At 39.5% G+C, this 20,752-nt stretch overlaps 1 protein-coding gene and 1 non-coding gene across 8 annotated transcripts in view; one reads left to right on the top strand and one right to left on the bottom strand.

Annotated features, from left to right (window-relative positions):
• Window positions 1-6,993: 6,993 nt before the first annotated feature.
• Window positions 6,994-7,065, bottom strand: TRNAE-CUC (transfer RNA glutamic acid (anticodon CUC)). The gene has a single exon. It is a non-coding gene; the product is annotated as a tRNA-Glu (tRNA).
• Window positions 7,066-7,295: 230 nt separating this feature from the next.
• The window catches only part of NCOA7 (nuclear receptor coactivator 7), a 154,050-nt gene continuing 140,593 nt past the window's right edge, over window positions 7,296-20,752 (top strand). For 2 of the 7 annotated variants that reach the window (XM_055087519.1, XM_007130678.4), the window contains exon 1: window positions 16,982-17,306. The gene's annotated coding sequence lies outside the window, so the exon portion shown is untranslated. Of the gene's footprint in view, window positions 7,512-7,561; window positions 8,264-13,292; window positions 13,379-16,274; window positions 16,593-16,981; window positions 17,307-20,752 lie in introns of those variants that run through there. The other 5 variants (XM_007130676.4, XM_028494473.2, XM_055087518.1 and 2 more) reach the window with 5 other exon arrangements.

The following is a 20,752-nucleotide window of genomic DNA, read 5'->3' as shown; positions in this document are numbered from 1 at the left end:
AGACCTAAATAGACATTTCTCCAAAGAAGATATACAGATTGCCAACAAACACATGAAAGGATGCTCAGTATCACTAATCATTAGAGAAATGCAAATCAAAATTACAATGAGTTATCACCTCACACCGGTCAGAATGGCCATCATCACAAAATCTACAAACAATAAATGCTGGAGAGGGTGTGGAGAAAAGGGAACCCTCTTGCACTGTTGGTGGGAATGTAAATTGATACAGCCACTATAGAGAACAGTATGGACGTTCCTTAAAAAACTACAAATAGAACTACCATACGACCCAGCAATTCCACTACTGGGCATATACCCTGAGAAAACCATAATTCAAAAAGAATCATGTACCGCAATGTTCATTGCGGCTCTATTTACAATAGCCAGGACATGGAAGCACCCTAAGTGTCCATTGACAGATGAATGGATAAAGAAGATGTGGCACATATATGAAATGGCATATTACTCAGCCACACAAAGAAACGAATTTGAGTTGTTTGTAGTAAGGTGGATGGACCTAGAGTCTGTCATACAGAGTGCAGTAAGTCAGAAAGAGAAAAGCAAATACCGTATGCTAACACATATATATGGAATCTAAAAAAAAAAAAAAAAAAAAGGTTCTGATGAACCTAGGGGAAGGACCGGAATAGAGACTCAGACGTAGAGAATGGACTTGAGGGCACCGGGAGGGGGAAGGGGAAGCTGGGACGAAGTGAGAGAGTGGCGTGGCGTGGACATATATACACTACCAAATGTAAAACCGATGGCTAGTGGGAAGCAGCCGCATAGCACAGGGAGATCAGCTCGGTGCTTTGTGACCACCTAGAGGGGTGGGATAGGGAGGGTGGAAGGGAGACAAAAGAGGGAGGAGATATGGGGACATATGTATATGTATGGCTGATTCACTTTGTTATAAAGCAGAAACTAACACACCATTGTAAAGCAATTATACTCCAATAAAGATGTTTTAAAAAAAAAAAACCTACAGCAACAGAGAGGAGTGGAATTTTTGCTCATCTAAATATTGCTTGCATGTCATTATCCCAAAGACTTTATTCAAACATTATCATTCATTCCTTTTTGTTTTTTATTTTAATGAAATAGTGAATTGGTAGAGAAAAATGGTATAATATATGTGTTATAAATAATCAAAGGAGACTTAACACCTGTGTACTCACCACCCAGCTTAGCACTACCAGTACTTTGAAAGAGCTCTGTGCGCTTCTCATTGAATCCTTTCTCCATCTTCCCTATTAACGAGGCACACCCACTATGTTGCTTTATTTACAGTTTACCATCCATGTACATATCAATAAGCAATAGTTTTTCATTTAGCATTTTAAAACTGCATATGAAATGAGATCATTCTGTATTTGATTTGCTTTTTAAATTAAGTAGCATTTTTCTGGGATTCATCATGTTGTTAAGAGAAGCTGTGATGCATTTGTTTTCACCACTCTGTAGTATTTCATTTTACGACTATACCACAATATATTTAGCTCTTCTACTCTTGATGGACATTTAGGTTGCTTCCAGTTTGGGTCTATCATGATGGTACTACTGTGAACATTCTTGTATATGTCTTCTGGAGCTTACATGCAGGATTTCTCCCAGGGGGTTGAATTGCTGGGCATGAGAACCTCCAACTTTACTAGATAATAACAAATTATTTTTCAAAGTTATTTTATCACACCAATTTACACTCCCACCTTTAGCGTATACAAGTTTCAGTCTATATCCTTACCGGAACTTGATATTGTTAGATTTTTCCATTTTTGCTAATTTATGGGTATAATCAGAATCTCTTTTGTTTTAATTTGCATTTCTTGGTTACACAAGAAGTCAGTCCTCTTTTCAAAGGTTTACTGGTGACCATGTTTATTCTGAAAAGTGCCAGTTTCAATTTTTTGCCTCATTCTTTCATTTATCCACTCGAGTCATTTGATTTGCTACTATGTGCCAAGTACTGTCATTGTCTAGAGGATACAAAGATGAATATGATGTAGACCCTGTCCACACGAAGCTCCTGGCTTACTATCATTATTGCTTTCAGGGATCATACTAATAATCAAGACCAAAAAACAACAACAATTTTGAGCACCAATTATATGATTATCACTTTGTGAAACAGAAGTACACTTTTTTTTTTTTTTTTTTGTGGTACGCGGGCCTCTCACCGCTGTGGTCTTTCTCGCCGCGGAGCACAGGCTCCGGACGCGCAGACTCAGCGGCCATGGCTCACGGGCCCAGCCGCTCCGCGGCATGTGGGATCCTCCCAGACCGGGGCACGAACCCGGGTCCCCTGCATCGGCAGCCGGACTCCCAACCACTGCGCCACCAGGGAAGCCCCAGCAGTACGTTTTATGAACTCAAACTTCAAGGAATTTACAAAACCATAGCTTACACGAAACAATAGGAAATTATGAAAAGTACTGTATATTATGTTACATATATTATAAAAATTCAGAGGATGTAATAAGCAGAAAAAGTAATTGATCAAGTGTGTCCATGGTTTAAATTTAAGTTTCTTTTCTTTTATGTAACTAATGTAAAAACATTTTTTTCTATAGCCTACTCATTAAATGAGGAAAATGGAAAAACAGAACCATTTTTATTTAAGTCAATAAGATAATAGTGATCAACATGGAGATGTGGCAAAGATTAATTTTAATTAAATAAAAATTATACTGAAGAAAGAAACACTTTCACAAATCAACATGCTTATCCAATAAATGCAAGTATGTTGTGTTTGCTGTTAAACTTATTTCTTAATTGAAAGTTTTCCCCAACTTTCTGGGGAATTTGGTAACCTCCAAAAAGCAGCTACTAGGATTGACTCTCACCAAAATTGTAATGCATAGAGTTCAATTATTCATTTGAAATAGAACCTGAGATATCATACAATTCCTTTTTCCTTCTATGGAACACTCCCCATGAACCACCCTATTTGTAAAGACTGCTCTAAAGAACACTCCATAGTGCCACTAGAAAATTTGTTGTAGCTGGGGAGTCTTAAAGAAAACAGGATTTAGGCTGGGAAAATCCAGGCTGGAATCCTGGTTCCCCAACATATTTGTATGACATACTTGTATAACTTATAAATAAGTTATAAACTTTCTAAGTTTCCTAAACTACAAAGCAAGGATAATTGTAAGAATTGATTCTAATATTGTGGATTCAGCATTCAAAATCATCACTTACACAAAACAATATGCAAATTATTAAAAGTACTATATATTATATTATGTATATTATAGAAATTCATAGAAATAATTTAGAAATTCATCTAAAAGAACACAATAAGAGGTAGACATTATTCAGGATGACTCAGTTTAATTCTTTTTCCGCTTTCTGCTCTCAGCAGAAATATAGCGGTGTGATTCATAAAAAATAGTATTATGAGGGGTTAGCTTTCAAGTGAAGTCCTAGCAATCTACTTCTTGGTTTAACTGATGATTTAATTCATTGATTTAGCACCAACCATATGTCAAACACTGTACTAGATGCTGTTGAAAGTCCTTCCCTTCCTTCCTACCTTAGTTACTCTCAGACATCCTTTATAATTTTAGTATTTGTCAGCCCAATCAAGGTCCACTGTAGTAGCCCAACCCTGGATGAATGATGACTATTTATTTAAATAAAGTAGTTTGACAGGTCCAGAAATATATTTTTGGTATACAGCAAATAACCCCTGCTATATTTTGTGCAGGTTAAATAATTTCTATTCCTTTGCCCTTAAGGAGCCTCTTCATATGTGGAGTATTTCTGCAGACAGTCCTTCAGCATTTCCCCACTCTTCAAAAGCACAGAAATGGAGCAAAATATTCTGGCTCTACGAAGGAGTAATTTCATACTATGTGTAGGTTATGTGATATATTTCTGTGTCTAAATGACAATGTCATGTAGAAAAACTGACTAAAAATAAGAGTAGAGGGAATTCCCTGGCTGTCCAGTGGTTAGGATTCAGGGCTTTCACTGTGGTGGCCGGGGTTCAATCCCCGGTCAGGGAACTAATATCCCCCAAACTGTGCAGCATGGCAAAAAAAAAAAAAAAAAAAAAAAAAAAATTACATTAAAAAAATAATAAATAAATAAATAGTGGTATGCATAAAAAAACAGTAGAATAGATAAAACACAAAATGATTCTAACATAAAATAAAACTCCATTAAAAAATAGAGAAATTTGCTACTGCTATTAATGACTACCCTGCAATCTCCAGACTCTTTCTTCTTTGACTTCTTTGACCTTGACTTATCCTGACTCTGCTCCTTCAGACTTTCCTCCTTCGTCCTCCTCTAGCCAGTCAGGCCTGCAAACCTCCACTCTTCAATTTGCTGTACTCAATCTCTTGGCATGCATTTCCATTCTTGAGGGTTCAATTCGCAATTCAAAGATGAATCTCCTCAGAATCTATCATCATTAGTCAAAAATGTCAACCCATGTATAGGACAGCTTCACTTGGATGCCCTCTCTTTAGTCCAAACCTAAATGCAACTTGACTTCCTGCTGTGCCTCGCTCTGAATCAACACCCGTTCCAAATTAATAGGCCATAATCAAAACCTTAATCATTTTCCCCTTTGATTCCTACTCAACTGTGATAAACAGTCTTACTGCCCTTTCTTACCTGTGCCTACAACAGTGACTGGCATGGAGTAAGAATTACAGAAGTGTTTGCTAAATCAGTGACTGAGTGAATGAATGAGTGACAATAACTCTGTGAAGCATGCATGGGAGCTAGTAGCATCTCCATTGTACAGAAAAAGATTCAGAGGCTCAGAGAAGCTGAGTCACTTTCCCAAGGTAACTCAGCTGATATTGGCGGACAGGATTATTTCACAGTCTCTGGCTTCTGAACAAGAGTGTTTTCTTTGCTTTCCTAAGACCTCTTTCTCTTCTCCATATTTGCTCTTCTGCAATATCTAGTTATTGATAGATTTGCTGTCTCTTTCTCACACTAGTCCAGACCCTCAGCACGTGGAGTCATGTTTAAAGCTATGGTCTCCTAGACAGAGTTGCTTACTGTGGTCTGGCTTCCACTGGTCGGTCTATTCTGAACCCAACAGCCGTGTCTCACCACCCATCTTTACTTACTCTCCTTCATCTTCTGCTTGACCTTTTTACAATATCCTATTCTCTTCACCGCTACTTCCTTCTTGAATTTCTCTGATCTGGTCATTAACTCTCTTACTGCTCCTTTGCTGTTTTCTTTATAGTTATTCTACTTCTTCCCATTCTCCTATAATATATCCTCACCTTGGTTTATTACTTGGTCTTCTGTCCTTTTTCTCGATTCTCTTTTTGAGAGAGCTCATATCTTCTCAAATTTCTAAGCTAATAGCTCCAAAATCCCTACCTTCCTAAGTTCCATCCAGTATTTCCAACCACCATTTACCTGTGCTGCCACAGCTGGGATCCAACTGAACTTACCTTCTGTCCCAAGTCTGTTTCCCCACCTCAAGCTCCCTACCACTTTTCGTGCCACTCCAACTTTACACCACATAGAACACAACTCAGAGTGTCATTACTGATTCTTCCATATTATTCTTAAGCTTTTCTATCCTATCAAATACCAAGGCTTCTTGCATTCCCTTTGTAACTCCATAGATTGTCTTAAGGTCCTCCATAATCTGGCTGCACTAACCCGTCTTACCTGGACCTGCACTGTTCCCTAGCACAGGTGCCCTTCTATAGCCAGCCTGGTACAGCCACCCTGGATGCCCAGGCCTTGGTCATCCTGGATTCCCTAAGATTAAATGCCCATTCCCACTTTCTCAGGCTTTCCAGATCCTGCTAGCCTCTAGGTTATTTTGGGAACCAGTTTTCCAGTTCTATTTTCATTCTCATATCCACTTCTTTCTCCCTTCCCTCAATACATATTTCAATTATTTGTAGTACTTACCACATAGCAAATAGTCGAGGAATGGTGCCTTTGTTTTTGTTAATGGTGATAATAATAAGAAATATATTTCTGTCTTAATTCCTCAATGAAAAACTCCTTAAACACTTTTGCTTTTTCCTACCCCCTGGACCATTAATAAATACTCTTCCTTTTCCTGTTCCAAACCAGTCTCAGCACAGCTAAAAGGAAAGTAAGACAAAGCCACAGGAGTTGTAATTAAGCTCTTAGTTTATTTCTGCGCTATTGTGAAATTTCAGGCTTAAAATGAAATGGTCAAAAAAACCCAGTAGCTTAAAAGTTAGCAAAGGTTATAATGATTTTGAAATTTCAGGATTAAAAAAAAATGTAATGTCTATATAGCACCATTTTATCTTCTTTTTGACTCCAACATTTCCATATTCTCTTTTGGGGAATTCCCAGAGTCCTTCTTTGCCCTGAATGTAAGAATTCCAAATGATACTTAACTATTTTTGAAAGACCTATATGATTAACATACAGGGAATCGACACACTGGATGTAAGAAATTTGCCATGTTTGTATGAAGGTCTTTGAGAAAAGTTAAAATACAACAGGTAAAGTAATTACTACAGTGTGTTAGTAACAGAAAATATAAAGCAGCTACTTGATAATTAACCAACAACATATTTCAGAAAAGATTTTAGATTCATAAAGAACCGGATAAGAACAGCTCCAACATACGCAATCTACAAAGCACAAAATCTGAATATATGAAACTTGACTCTCAGCATGATGCAAAATAGGTATAATCCCTCCTAAAATTATTTTCCTCCTCTTATTAGTCAAACGATGCTCCAGATTAACAAAGGCTCAATAAATTAATGCTTGTATACACATCCAAATTATTTTCAAAGCTGGAAAACACAAATTTATAAGTGACTTAGTTGTATTTAGAGTACTTTAGAATCAGGGATCATTTTGTTGCTTATTTGGTTGCAAATAGCTGTAAAAAGGTATGGCGTATTTTAAATCTTAGGTTCAATAATATTCAAAGCTAATTGAATTTGTATAATAGAAAAAAATGGGTAACAACCATAATAACTCAGTAATTTGCAAGCAAGAAAAGTAGTCTTCCCTGACCGGGAATCGAACCCGGGCCGCGGCGGTGAGAGCGCCGAATCCTAACCACTAGACCACCAGGGAACTCGGTAGTTCTTCTTTCCTCTCTCGGTGTATTTATTTCTTTAGAAATCGCCACGTAAACCTGACCAATAAAAAAAAAGATTGTTGCCTCTAAGCCCTGCCCACTTCGTTAGTGTTTTGGGTTTCTGTAGGTTTGCAATGCTTCGAGATGAAAAGTTGGGGAAAAAAGAAATAGATATTTCTAGGAAATAAAAAATAAAATAAATAAAATTAAAATAGCATAGACGATTTCTAGGAGGATACGGGAGAAACTGTTGACACTGGTTAACTCTGGGAAGAAGAAATGAAGAATTTCTTCACTTGCCTAAACCCGGCAAATGCTCTGCGCTCTCAGGCGATCTCCGCGGCGGCTCCTAAAGGGAAAGGCTGGATCCTCCAAATCGAATCCTCTTCCGACTGCCATGCTGGAAAAGACGTCCTGGGATTTCATCCTAATAATGTAACATGTAAATATCTATACCTAGACAATGTTAAAGTACTGTCCAGAACCTTGCAATTTGCTTTATCATTTTCTCAATCATCTAGCTGCTCTTTCTAAATCTAACCTCTTTCTCTCTCTGTGTATGTCTTTCTGTCTTTCCCTCTCACGCAGATGTTAAATCCCACTAAACATTTTACTAAATCTAACGGTAAGATTGCCACGGGCGGAGAGCGTTTCCCGGTGTAGAGCTTGGCACAGAGCAGATGCTCTGTAAGTGTGGGTGATGAAGGGCCTCGTGGCCTTTAGGACGCGACTACTTAATTTACTTGAGAGTCAGATTAACGAAGCTGGGAGGGCTGTGGGTAATTTGCTTAGTGAAGAACCAGGGCATCTGCACCCGGATCGGAGTAAACCGTTAAAACGCACTGTTTCCATTATCCTCCTGTTTTTCAAACTGTTATTATCTGGGCAAGTGCTTCCTTTCTCTGCATGTATGAGAAACGGCCAGGAAATGATGCAATTACCAAAGGAGTCAAGAAACCTTCCAGCCCAGCCTCAGTTCGGAAGCCCTCATGAAATACGAGCGGAAGACAATAGGATGTAACTCAGCTTTGAAAGCGCCAGCCGTTACAGTTGGACAAATGTAACCCTAGAGACCCCGCTCCGCTGCAAGATGGAAGGAGGCTTAAGTAAAACAGATATAAATTTGTAATGAACTTGGGCACAACCTCCGGCGCCATTGTGAATTACAGCCTTCGTCCATCACCTAGAATTTAGGTGAGCCTGAGCTAGAATATTTTTTCTTGTTTTCAGCAACTCAGAAATGGAGTTTAGATTACTGATAAAACTTATCTAAAATTATTTAATAATATGCAAACAGGAAGATTAAAATGACTTATTAAGACTAATAATTAAAGATGGAACATCACCAGAAGAAATTTCTAAACAATTACTATATTTTAGATGGGACCCACACCCCTTTCCTATATCAAGGAAATTTTAGGAAATCGAGTGCAGTAGGTGGAGCTTTTACCTCTCAACTGGGGGTTTTCAGAGCTTAGCATGAAAGAGCATCTGGTTTTGAATTAAAAGATAAAGCAGATATTACTTTTAGAATAATTTAAATTTGTTTTAATAGGTTTAGTCACAGTCTTGTAGAAAACGTACGAAAGGGTACAGCGAGAACCATCATTCCTCTTTTATCACTCTTCATTTCTTCTTCCCAGAGTTGACCAGTGATAACAGTCTCTTCTGTTGTATCCTCCTAGAAATTGTCTACGCTATGTTAAATTTTATTTATTTTATTTTTTATTTCCTAGAAATATCTATTTCTTTTTTCCCCAACTTTTTATCTTGAAACATTCCAAACCTACAGAAAACTCCCAAGTATAGAACAATGAACACACATATACCCTTCATCTAGACCTGTGCTAATTTAGTAGTACCAGCATCCACCGTGTGACTTTTGTGCACTGAAATGTGGCTAGTAAGAGTTTAGGTGTTCTATAAGTGTTGCATGCATACTGGATTTTTAAGCCTTAGTATGAAAAAAAAGAATGTAAAATATCTCATTAATAATTTTTACATTGAGTACATTTTAAATGCTAATTGAATATGAGTTAAAATATTAAAATTAATTTCACTTTCTTTTTTGTTTTTAACCTAGCTACTAGAATATTTAAAATTATTGATATATATATATGGCTTGCATTATATTTCTATTTTATAGTACTAATCTAGATTCACCAGTTGTCAATATTTTGCCATATTTGCTTTCTCTTGATCTTTTTTCTGAACCATTTGAGGTTAGTTGCAGACACCATGATACTTTACTTCGAAAAACCATACCATATATTTCCTAAGAACAAGCAATACAATTATCACACTTAGGAAATCTAAATTTAATACAATATTATTTATGATACAGTTCATAGTCAAATTTTTCAATTGTCCTAACACCTTTTATACTTTTTCGTTTTTATCCAGGATCCATTCAAGGATTATACACTGCATTTAATTGCCAAGTTTCTGTAGCCTCCTTCCTTTATTAACTGAAACAATTCCCCCATTTTTTTTTTTATTTTTTTTACAGCATTGAATAGTGGAGGACATTTGCTTCAGAAAGTCCCTCAATTTAGACAAATATCTCTCTTGTCAGGAAAACTACCTTAAGTGATATGTCCTTCTCAGTGCTTTATATCATAATTCGAATAATGCTGATGTATTGTGTTATCTCTAATGGTAAATGTGGTAGGCAGAATAACGGCTCCCACAGAGATGTACCTGTCCTAATCTCCAGAATATATGAATATTACTTCATGTGGTAGTAGGAATTTTGCAGATGTGTTTAAATTAAGGATTTTGAGAGAGAGATTATCCTGGATTATCTGGGTGGGCCAGAAATCATCACAGGGGTCCTTTTCAGTCAAGGAGGGAGACTGGAGAGTTGGAGTCCCAGTGATGTGATCCCAGGAAGACTCTACCAGCGTTTAACTGGCTTTGAAGATGGAGGAAGGGGAACATGAGCTAAGGAATGCAAGGGGCCTCTAGAAACTGAAAAAGGCGAGGAAAATGTTCTCCCTCAGCGCCTCCAGAAAGAAAGCAGCTCTGCCAACATCTAGACTCTGACCCATGTTAGAATTCTGGACTACAGAACCGTAAGATAATAAATTTTTGCTGTTGTAAGCCACTAACTTGGTGGTGATTTTTTTACAGCACCAATAGGAAACAAACACAGTAAGTCTGATCATTTGGTGAAGGTGTCTGCCATATTTCTCCATTGTAAAGTTACCCTTTACACTTGTAATTATCAAAAAAAAAAAAAAAAAAAAAGCAAATATCACCCATGGAAGTAATACTTTGAAAATGTATGAATTTTCTGTTCCCCCGCAAAATTTCACCCAGTGGTTTTAGCATCCACCGATGATGCTTGCCTGAATCAATTACTATGTTGACTGCAAAACGGTGTTATTTTATCATTCACATGTAAAGAACTTTCCTTTCTGTCCTCCCTCGTTTTATTCATTTAATTTTAAAATATCAGTTTGGACTCATATTCTTTTTTTATTTTTGTGGTTTTAGTCAATGTGTTATAATCTACTGCTGTCATTATTAATACTTAAATTGTTCCAAATATGGCCAGAAGGAGTCCCTTTAAGCTGGCTCCTGTATTCTTTTGACATGTCCCTATAAATTTTTGAGCATTTCTTTACTTTCTAGCATAAGATGGTGCAGGCACACCCTCTACTTTGTAAACTGATTTATGGAGAATTAACATCTTTATACATGTATCTTTTCTCTTTTAATTTCCTTGTTTAAAATTTTACATGAGAAGGAGCATACTCTACATACTCTTCTGTAACCTTTTTTAAAATTAATTTCTTTTGAAGCATGTCCATTCTTTTTTTTTTTTTTTTTTTTTTTTTGGGTATGGGGGCCCTTCACTGTTGTGGCCTCTCCCGTTGCGGAGCACAGGCTCCGGACGCGCAGGCTCAGCGGCCATGGCTCACGGGCCCAGCCGCTCCGTGGCATGTGGGATCTTCCCGGACCGGGGCACGAACCCGTGTCCCCTGCATCGGCAGAGCGGACTCTCAACTACTGCGCCACCAGGGAAGCCCGAAGCATGTCCCTTCTTTACATAAAGAGTTTCTTCATTATTTTTGATAACTGCATGGTATTCCATTGTATAGATATTTTATTAAAGTAGTTTTATATCATTGGTCATTTAGATTATTTTCAGTTTTTTGCTGTTAACAAAGTACTACAACAAATAACCTTGGTGCCACATAATTGGCATTTAGTTTTTATTAATTGACCCACAAATGACTTCCCTTATGGACTGCCAATTTCTGACTTGAAAATGTTATATATTGGAAGAAAAATCATGGCATCCAATTCAAATTCAGTTCTAGTTATAATTTATGGGCAATTTAATTTTTCAACTTGATTTCAACCTGACTCAGCTATTCTTCTGTTCATTAATTTGTTCATTTGCTGAACAAATATTTACTGACTGTCTATTATATGTAAGTCACTATGTTAGGCACAGGATGCCTGATCTTGAAGTTTAGTCTGGCAGGGTTCAAGTAAACAAGCAATTACAGTCAGTAGAGTAGTGGATAGTAAAAGAAACGTCTGACTATACTTCAACTTAATAAGTTCATTTAATACATTAAAAACATGTTACTTATCGCACATACTTTGCTGACAAGAATGTAAAATCGTACAGCCACTCTGGAAAATAGTTTGGCAGGTTCTTATAAAACTAATTATGCACCCATCGATTGTACCCTTAGGTATTTATACCAGAAAAATGAAAATTTATGTTCACATAAAATCTGCACATGAATGTTTATAGTAGCTTTATTCATAATAGCCTAAAACTGGAAACAACGGAAACATCCTTCAGTGGGTGAATGGGTTAAACTGTGGTTCACACATACCATGGAATATTTAATTTAAAAAAAGAACAAACTATTGATATATATAACAACTTGGATAGATCCCAAGGGAATTATGCTGAATTTAAAAAAAAAAAAGCCAATCCAAAAGGTTATACACTGTATGATTCCATTTATCTAGAATTTTTGAAATGATAGAGATGAGAACATATTAGTAATTGACAGGAATTAGATGGGGTGGGGAGGAGGATGGAGGTGACTGTAAAAGCGTAGGTGTGGTACCTCCGTAGGAGTGATACAGCAGTCCTGTAGCTCGGGGGTCCCCAACCCCCCGCCGCACAGCAGGAGGTGAGCTGCAGGCGGTGGAGCTTCATCTGCTGCTCCCCATGGCCCCCCATTGCTCACATTACCACTGAACCATCTCCTCCCCAACTCCCACCTGGTCCGTGGAAAAATTGTCTTCCATGAAACCGGTCCCTGGTGCCTAAAAGGTTGGGGACAGCCGCTGTAGCTTATTGTGATGGTGGTAGAAGAATCTATACCGGTGATAAAATTGCATAGAAATCACACATACACAGGCAAGAACATGTGTAAAACTAGTGAAATCTCAATGAGCTCTAAAGATCATACCAATGTCATTTTCTGGTTTTGATATTTACTGTAGTTATGCAAGATGTTATCTTTGGGAGATAACTGGGGGAAAACCTGGGACTTCCCTGTACATTTTTTGCAACTTTTTGTGAATCTCTATTTCCTTCGAAAAACTCCCTTTTCAGCTTATGGCACTGTAATTTTCTTTCACTCAGATAAGTCCAGTAAACAATCACCACTTAACATCACTTTGAGTTTAGGGATTCATTTCAACATTTTAAATTATATCTTAGCACAGTATCTTAGCACTAGATTATTTAAATAAGCTTTTCAGAAATTACTTTAAAAAAAAGAATTCTCAAGCTATTGAATAGACTATTTTTAGCAGAAATAAGGCAGCAGAAACTGTCCAAGGGTAGATACTTTTTAATTAACTGTGAATAAAAGAAAAGGACAAATTTGGGGGGGGGGCTTATTCTAAATAAGCAGCCATAAGTTCTACCTACTAACAGGCACCCAGACAGCAATCCGTTCCTATATATGTCAGTATTTCTTTCTCAATACACTCTGGCAGGCTCTTTCTCTTTTCAAATGACAAGGAGATTTCTACCTCCTCTTTAGACAAGATTTCTACCTCTTCTTCATAACAAGCCAACAGAAGCACTGAACCTAGGCCTATCCACAAAAGAACCTATTTACATTCTTCTCAAAACTCAAGATGGTATCTAAGATGTTCTGGACCAATGACCCCAATTGTGAAAATGAGCTACTTCCTTCAACACTATTAAATAGTGAACTCTATTCTGCCTCTTTAGGTGCAAGATGGCTCCCCACAGACCTCCAAGATGTCATCAGTGTTTCCCTCCCATGGAACTCCTGCGTCTCAACTAGCCTACGTCAGGTGTGTGCAAGGAGGCGTGTTTCTCTTTGCGCTAGGAAAAGCAGGATGGGTTTAACCACTAGAGAATGAACTCTCGTGGTGCTGGTAGATTAAACTCACTAAGCAGTACAAAAATCTCCTCTTCAACATCTTTACAGAGAAAACTCCCAAAGAAGTTTCAATTCTTTCTGTAGCTGTGAGCTCATTACTTACCAGGGAGCTTTCATTTTGACAAGGTGTTGCAGCAGTATTTGCCAGTGTTTCTGGAACTCCAGTTTCATGAGAGGTTACCAGTGCTGTGGTTAGAAACAGACATACTAGCCATACTTCATTACAAAACTATTCTTGGATAGATATGTAAGAAAAATACAAAACACATTTGCAATAATGGTTGCTGTTGTTTGGTGATGTTCCCAAAGATGTGGAATTCCTACCCACCTCCTCCAGGAAGTCCCTTGGGTGAACCCCTGATGCCTGAACTCAGGGATCCAGTTGTCTCCCACTATCCAATTCCTGCCCTAAGGAGCAAAAAAAAGGAGGACAAGTGACCCTCTTTTCTTCCTTTAATAGCTGAAGGCTTTTCTGCTTCTCTCTGTCTACCCCAAAGTCTCATCATACAGGGTTCTTTACCCCAGAAAAAGTGAGATGACAATTCTGCCTAAATTGCCCTAAAATGGCCTCTACCCTTCAACAGAGATAGAAAGATCAGTTTTCATTTTCAATAGAGGCCCTCATAGCCATAAAATCAGTGTAGCATTACAATTTTTCATCAACTCAGCATTTACCAAGCACTTTCTATTAGCTAAGTACAGTGAGGGGTGCTGTACTTAGCTAATAGATACAATTTTTTAAAAAGAAAACCTTTATTATAATAATGTATATTGCTATAAAAATACCTAACTTTTCTTGAAGGTCACGTTCTAGACTTTAGCCTAAGCATCATTCACAGATTATCTCATTTAATCCCTATATCCACCCTGAAATTTGGTACTATTATCATCCCCCTTTTACAGATACAGAGGTTAAGTAATTTACCCAAGGTCAGCATGTGATGGAGCTGCAGTCTGAAGCCAGAGCCCTAACTCTTAGAGATTACCCTGTTCTTAAGAAGTACACATTCTAATGAGGTTTGATGTGTAGTGTACTAAGATTTCCCAAATAACTTTATATACTATATCTTATTCTCCCAATTAAAATTTTACCTTCTAGTTAGAGCAGTGCTGTCCAGAGGAATTTCTGGCAATAACGGAAATGTTCTATTCCACGCTGTCCAATGAGTAGTCTCTAGCCACGTGTGGCTCTTTAGCACTTGAAATGTGGCTAGTGAAATGAAAAACTACATTTTAAATTTAATTTAGTTTAAATTTAAATGGCCACATGTGGCTAGTGGGTACTGTATTGGACAGCACAGATCTAGAGGATAGGGAAATGGTTTTGTTTCTTTGGATTTCTCTATAAAGACAAGGCTTAGGCAAATCAATAAATGCTGAGTTGATGAAAAAGAATAAGTGAACAATCATTAAGGGGGAATTTTCTCCCTCTTTAAACTGTAGAGCAGAAATCTTTATTCTACCTTGACTTTCATTGTAATAAAATGTTATAATAAGCATATGATACAGCCTGCAGTCCTAGAGCAGTTCATGAAGACAGTAAAGAGGATCCTTAAATTATAAGCAATGTTTTTGAAAGGCTTGTCAAAACCATTTATAATTGATGGTTACTACTTTTAAAACACAAAGTTATATCTTTGCCTAATAAAAAAAATCACTGCTTAATTTTTTTTTTTTTTTACTGCTTAATATTTTTATGGACAAAATCTGGGGTCTATAGAGAGAAAAACAAAAGGGAACTCTTGGTGGTGAAAGGATGGAAACAGTCAGGAATTGCAACTCAATGGACATTTCATGCAGAAACTACAGTCTAAAGCAGACCTCTTTACAAATGTGAGACTCAGCAACTGCCAAATTCTCGTTAAGTGACTTTGCTTATTCATCACATGTATACATATAGATTCCAATAGTCAATTCGTTCTGAATATGGGGCTAGATATGATGAATAATAATAGGTACTTCTGAAAATAAACTGGGGATCTAGATCAAATCAGAGTCCCTGGAAGTAACCAAGTCACGTGCCCTGTGTTTCCTGATCCATACACAATGCAGCTCCTACACTGCTCCCCACTGGATGTCCACTTTACTTAAAAGAACTCATCTCAAAAAGTCTTAGCAATTTTATCACAGTTTGTCCTGCTATGGAACATGTCTCTTCTTTGCCTGTTTTTAAAAAATTCATCTTAGATTTCAAAATCATCAAAGAAGTGTGAGAGCAGCTCACTTTCTCTGGTGATCCCAAACCATGGTCTAATTCAATGAAATCAGCTCTTTATACCTTAGAAGCCTAATTTTCCCTTGGAAATAATTTGCAAATAACAAAATGAATGCCTAAAGAAAAAAAGAGTAAAATACCCAGTTCTTCACATTCAAACCGAAAAGATGTAAACCTGAGGTCCAATTTTATACATGCTCAGTATATCATGGGCGATTATTCCATGTTTTGCAAGATAATATAGCATGACCACTTGCAACTGAAATCCCAAAGCCATCACTGTTAAATGCTTCGCTCAGTCTTCTACGAGAGGCTGTTACAGCTTAAGCAGCAACAACAAGCCAGAGGAGGCCGCTATCTGGTGTGCCTGTGTGTCTGGCCTCTGACACACCAATGTTATCGCACCAGCTGCAGGCTCCACCATGAGGTTTTTTTCTGTGCGTAAGGGTAAACCTCACGGCCAAATCCTCCTAGCCATCTTGCAGTGCTGGTCATGGGACCGTAGAAGGAACAGCTCCCAGATGGGGATGGGAAGTTCACAGGCACTGCGCCGCAGCTGATGCAAATCTTCCCAACCCAGGCTCTCTCGGGTCTTTGCCAAGAGTCGTCCTGGAGGGCTCAATTGCTACGTCCCTATTGCTGTAATGATAGCAACTTGGCAGCATCCGGGATGTTGTGCCTAGGATGGGAGCAGGAGGGGGGAGGAGATGGTGGGCTCCTTTGAGAAACAACGCCGTTAAGGACAGAAGAATGAATTTATTGTGACCAGTGGTCCCCGAACTGGAAGGAAACTCAAGGCTTTAAAGCTCGGGGAGACACTCTTTAACTCCAGCTCTGCTCTCAGAGCCTTATTCCCACGAACAGTGGTGGCCACAGCGAGCCAGCTCTAGGAGATGCAGCCCGGGGAGAGGTAAGAAGACCCTCCCAGGCTTAGCTGCCGGGCGTCCGACCGCCAGAGTCGCAAAGAGCTCACTCCCGGGAGGCGTCACAAAGGCCTGAGGCCTGCGGAGGCCTCGCGCGCAGCTCTCCGGGGCGGAGCCGCCGGACTCGGGTTGGGGCTGCGCCGGGGTAGCGGAGGCTGCACCCGCCAGGGGGTGGCGCGGCTGCCCAGACCGCCAGCTCGGAAGTCGCCGGGGCAGGGAGGATGCCGCAGCTGCAGCCCGAGCGGCCGAGCGGAGCCGCCGAGCTTCCCGGCCCCCCCGGCAGCGGAGGGGCGCAGAGCGTGGCGCGGGCCGGGCGGGGCTAAAGGTGGGCGTCTGCACCGCGTCGCGCCACCCGCTGCTCCCCGCCTCCGGCCGGGCCCGGCAGCCTGTCGTGGCCGATGTCCTGACCGCGGGTGCATCTGCAGGGTTGGCTAGGCACCGCGCCTGGGGAAAGGACTGAGGAGTCCCGGCGGCGGCCGCGTCCAGTAGCACCGGACGCCGGTCCCCCGGGGCGCGCGCCTGGGCGCTCCTCCCTCCTGCCCCAGCACCGCGTCACCGCAAGGTCCTCCCCCGACCCCTCCTCCCACCCACCTTGGAGGATGCGCTCCCAGGCGCCGAGCGGCAGAGGCCACCGCTCCCAGAAATGCGTGCACCGACTCCCTTTTTCCCGGATCCGAAGAGCCGGCGCCCCCGCCCTGTAGGTAAGTAGGTGAGGCGGGGACTAGCCCTCGCAGCCGCCCGCTGCTGATGCTGCCGCTGGGTAGGGGCGGGGGGCCGGGGCCAGGACCCGCCAAACTTGCCTCCCGCTGGAGCTCGGTGCAGCGCTCGGAGGTGTCCTAATGGCGCTGGGCGCAGCCCCCTGTTCACCTGACAACCTCTTCTTGAGCTCGGGAGGCCCAGTTGTGGCGAAGGAGAGCTTGACCCTTCCCCGCCCACACCCTGGGCCCGGTGGGGTGCGCGCTTCGGGCAGGGGCGGGGAGGATGTGTTGCTGTGTGGATTATTGGGGGGGTGAAGGGAGAAATACCGTTGAATTTTCAGCAGCTCAGGTGGAAATATGTCACCGTATTTTTTCGGCTTGATGAACAGATGCGTTCTTCCTGTTTTCTCTCAATATGTAGCCACGCACAGCGTTATTTCAGCGGCATAGAGAAGTCGCTGTGGATTTTTGTGTATTTCACAGTTGGCTGGCTGATATATAAAATTGATGTCTCCACCCCTTACAGTCAACATTTTAGGGCCAGTTAGAGAAGGCTCCTCTAGGAGTCAAATATTCAAGAGATAGATGAGGCTGAGGAATTCTTGTGCTGCCTACTTGGGAGCCTTCGGCTTTCGTGAAGAGCGTGGCAAGTTTGATACAGGTGTAGGGAGTTGAGAATCTGCTGGAAGGATGCACGGAGTCGGCCAGCAGAGGCAGCCTTGGGCGCAGCCTAGCTTCCAACTAGATGTTAATAAGGTCTGTATTTCTGAGAAACTGGTTATAAATTCTTTCTTCTCTCCCAAGTGTAAAGTTCATACATCAGAGCTTTTGGCAAGATTATCTCTTCACAGGCTATCATTTGTAAATTTCGTATTAAGCAGTAAGGTTTAGAGTTTTGGAAAGTGGATCACTGTAAGCGCCAATTTTATTAACGTATTAAGGTTTAGAGCTTTGGAAAATGAACCGGTGTAAACTCCAGGAGGACAGTGTCTTCGTCTTGTTCAGTCCTGTAATCCCCTAGTCTGATGAATAGTGGGCGCTCATTAGTTGTTTGTTGAATGAACTGTGTTTCAAGCTTCATCTAAAGACAATTTAGGATTAAAATGTGTTTTCCTGTGGCCGTTGAAGTTTAACTGGATTTTAAAAATTACTTCTTTGTATAAATAGTCAAATTCGGTTATCCCAGTATTTAAGTTGAATTTTGACATTTTTAGGACCATATGTTATCCTTCTTTAATGTGTTATTAAATAAGGTAATTCTCCCCAACTCTTAATATAAGTTAATTTCATTTCTAAGCTTGCAATTTTTTTTTTCTAATTGGTAATCAAACTTATTTTAATTAAACTCTAAAACACAATTAAAAAGTACAATTCATGTTTAAAAGAAATTCTAGGTTACTCCAGAGGTAACAATGATTTGGTTAATAAGTGACATACTAACTCATTTTAGAGTTGAGTTGTTGTGGTTGACCTAATTATAATGTATTTATTACAGGTAAAAGTGGAAATAAAGCATTTAGAAGTGTCTGTGATTCCTAAATGATTCAAAATACATGGTATAGATACACATTTTCAACTGCATGGTTTTCCTCAGTATATAAACGTATCAGTTTTCAAGTCTGACACCCAGGGTGGTTGTGACATTGCAGGTTTGGAAGGTTTGGTGCCTCTCGGCTTTTAAATCTTATGTTATCTTGAAATAATCAAGGATAACTGCATCACATTTCATTTGCTTTATTTTTGCACTGTGATACAATATTTCCTGTTTGTTTTTCTTTTCCTGTTACATAAGTTTTCTGAGTCAGTATTAACCTTTTTGCAATCACTTTGTTTAACAGAATTATCTGGGAGTGGTCTAGTCACTTATTTTCTTTCTTTCTCTTTTGTCATTTTAATACATCTTCACCATCCTCACTACGTATTACCCAAAAGACTTATTTTCGCAAAACTATGGTAAGCCCTAGTTTATTACTGTTGCTTCTCCAGCCTACTTGGGCTCTTCCTAGATGGTGAGGAAATAACACTTTTATGTAAAAGGTAGTGAGATTGGGGGAACCAGCAGTGGGAGGGAGCTTATGAAAAATATGTTATGATTTATTCAAACAGAGCAAAAATTCTCCCATGAAATAAAGATAATTACATTTTACACATCTTATATTTGTAGTCAAGGATATTGAGCAGTTAATTTATATTGTTCTTCCTTGCTCACTTTAAACTTCTCAAAAGAGCCCTCCCCTATGGTTACAGTAAACTCTCTTTGTTGCAGATAATAAACACTTATTTGTTCATTTGACAAAGAGAAGTTGAGCCCTTGACTGTGCTGGCACTCTTGACCTTGAAATCAGTTCCTAATGTCAGAATGGAAGAGGCATTTTTCTGTGTGTGTCCTGCATCCAAATGCGTAGCGCCCCTGCAATTGAATGACTCACTACCTGGGTCCTGACAAGTGAGCCCCCCAGCACCCTGACTCCACATGCACCACTGGAATGAAATCCTAAGACCTAGATTTACTCTATCTTTTCTATATCTTTCCTAAGGTTTTATTACCAAACCCCCTATCCCTTCCTCGCTAAATGTCCCTTACTGTCCCTTTTTTATCCCACTGTTTTTTATCCCAGCCCGTGATTTTTGTTGTTGTTGTTGTTTACATCCAGTAAGATCCACTCAATTCACATATGTTAGAACCAAAATTGTTATGGTTGCAGAAAAAGTATAGAAAAGAAAATTTGTATAACCTTGAATTTCAAATATAGGGAACTAGTGGATGAAGAATAATTGTTGTATACTAATCTCCCTTTAAAAATGGTAATGAATGCCAGAGACAATGAATTGTCTGCTCATAAATTTGACCAGAAGCGTAATTGAAAGAAATGTTTATAGAGAGTTGGCTGAACAAAGGCCATGATGTCCACCCATGCCCCTCCAATTCTAGGTGTTACGCCAGGAGTCTAGCCAGATCTTCAGAAACTGTATACTTTGGTTACCTTGTTTTGCATCCTTTGCACCCCTCCCCCCAAATTGTGCTCACACTGAAGCGTTCTATTAATAAAGACAGTCACAAGAAACCTACCGTTATGTTATTTAAGAGATGTGGTTATTAAGATAATAGTTCTTTCTACAGCTCTTGCTTGAAGACTCTTGCAAGAAATTACATTCAACTCTAAATGCCAAAGAAAAGCTTTACTTCCCCTGAACAATTATGGAGCGTCCATTTTTCATCATGCAAAAATAGAATTAGATAGTCGATTATATTTCCCTTTCTGATTTGGCAAATAGGAAACACAGAGTAAAATTTACAACTTAATTTTAATAACCCTGTAATAACCTATGGCATATTATTGATGTTCTAACTTTCCCTTTGGTTTTGAATTTCTGTTCTACCTTGTTGTTTTTTTTCTTCTGTTTTTTTGTTTTTTTTTTTTTTTTTTTTGCGGTACGCGGGCCTCTCA

The sequence above is a fragment of the Physeter macrocephalus genome, chromosome 10 (genome assembly GCF_002837175.3).
Source record: "Physeter macrocephalus isolate SW-GA chromosome 10, ASM283717v5, whole genome shotgun sequence".
NCBI lineage: Eukaryota > Metazoa > Chordata > Mammalia > Artiodactyla > Physeteridae > Physeter > Physeter macrocephalus.
The sequence above is the reverse complement of the archived record's forward strand: the minus strand, read 5'-3'. Positions and strand labels throughout refer to the sequence as shown.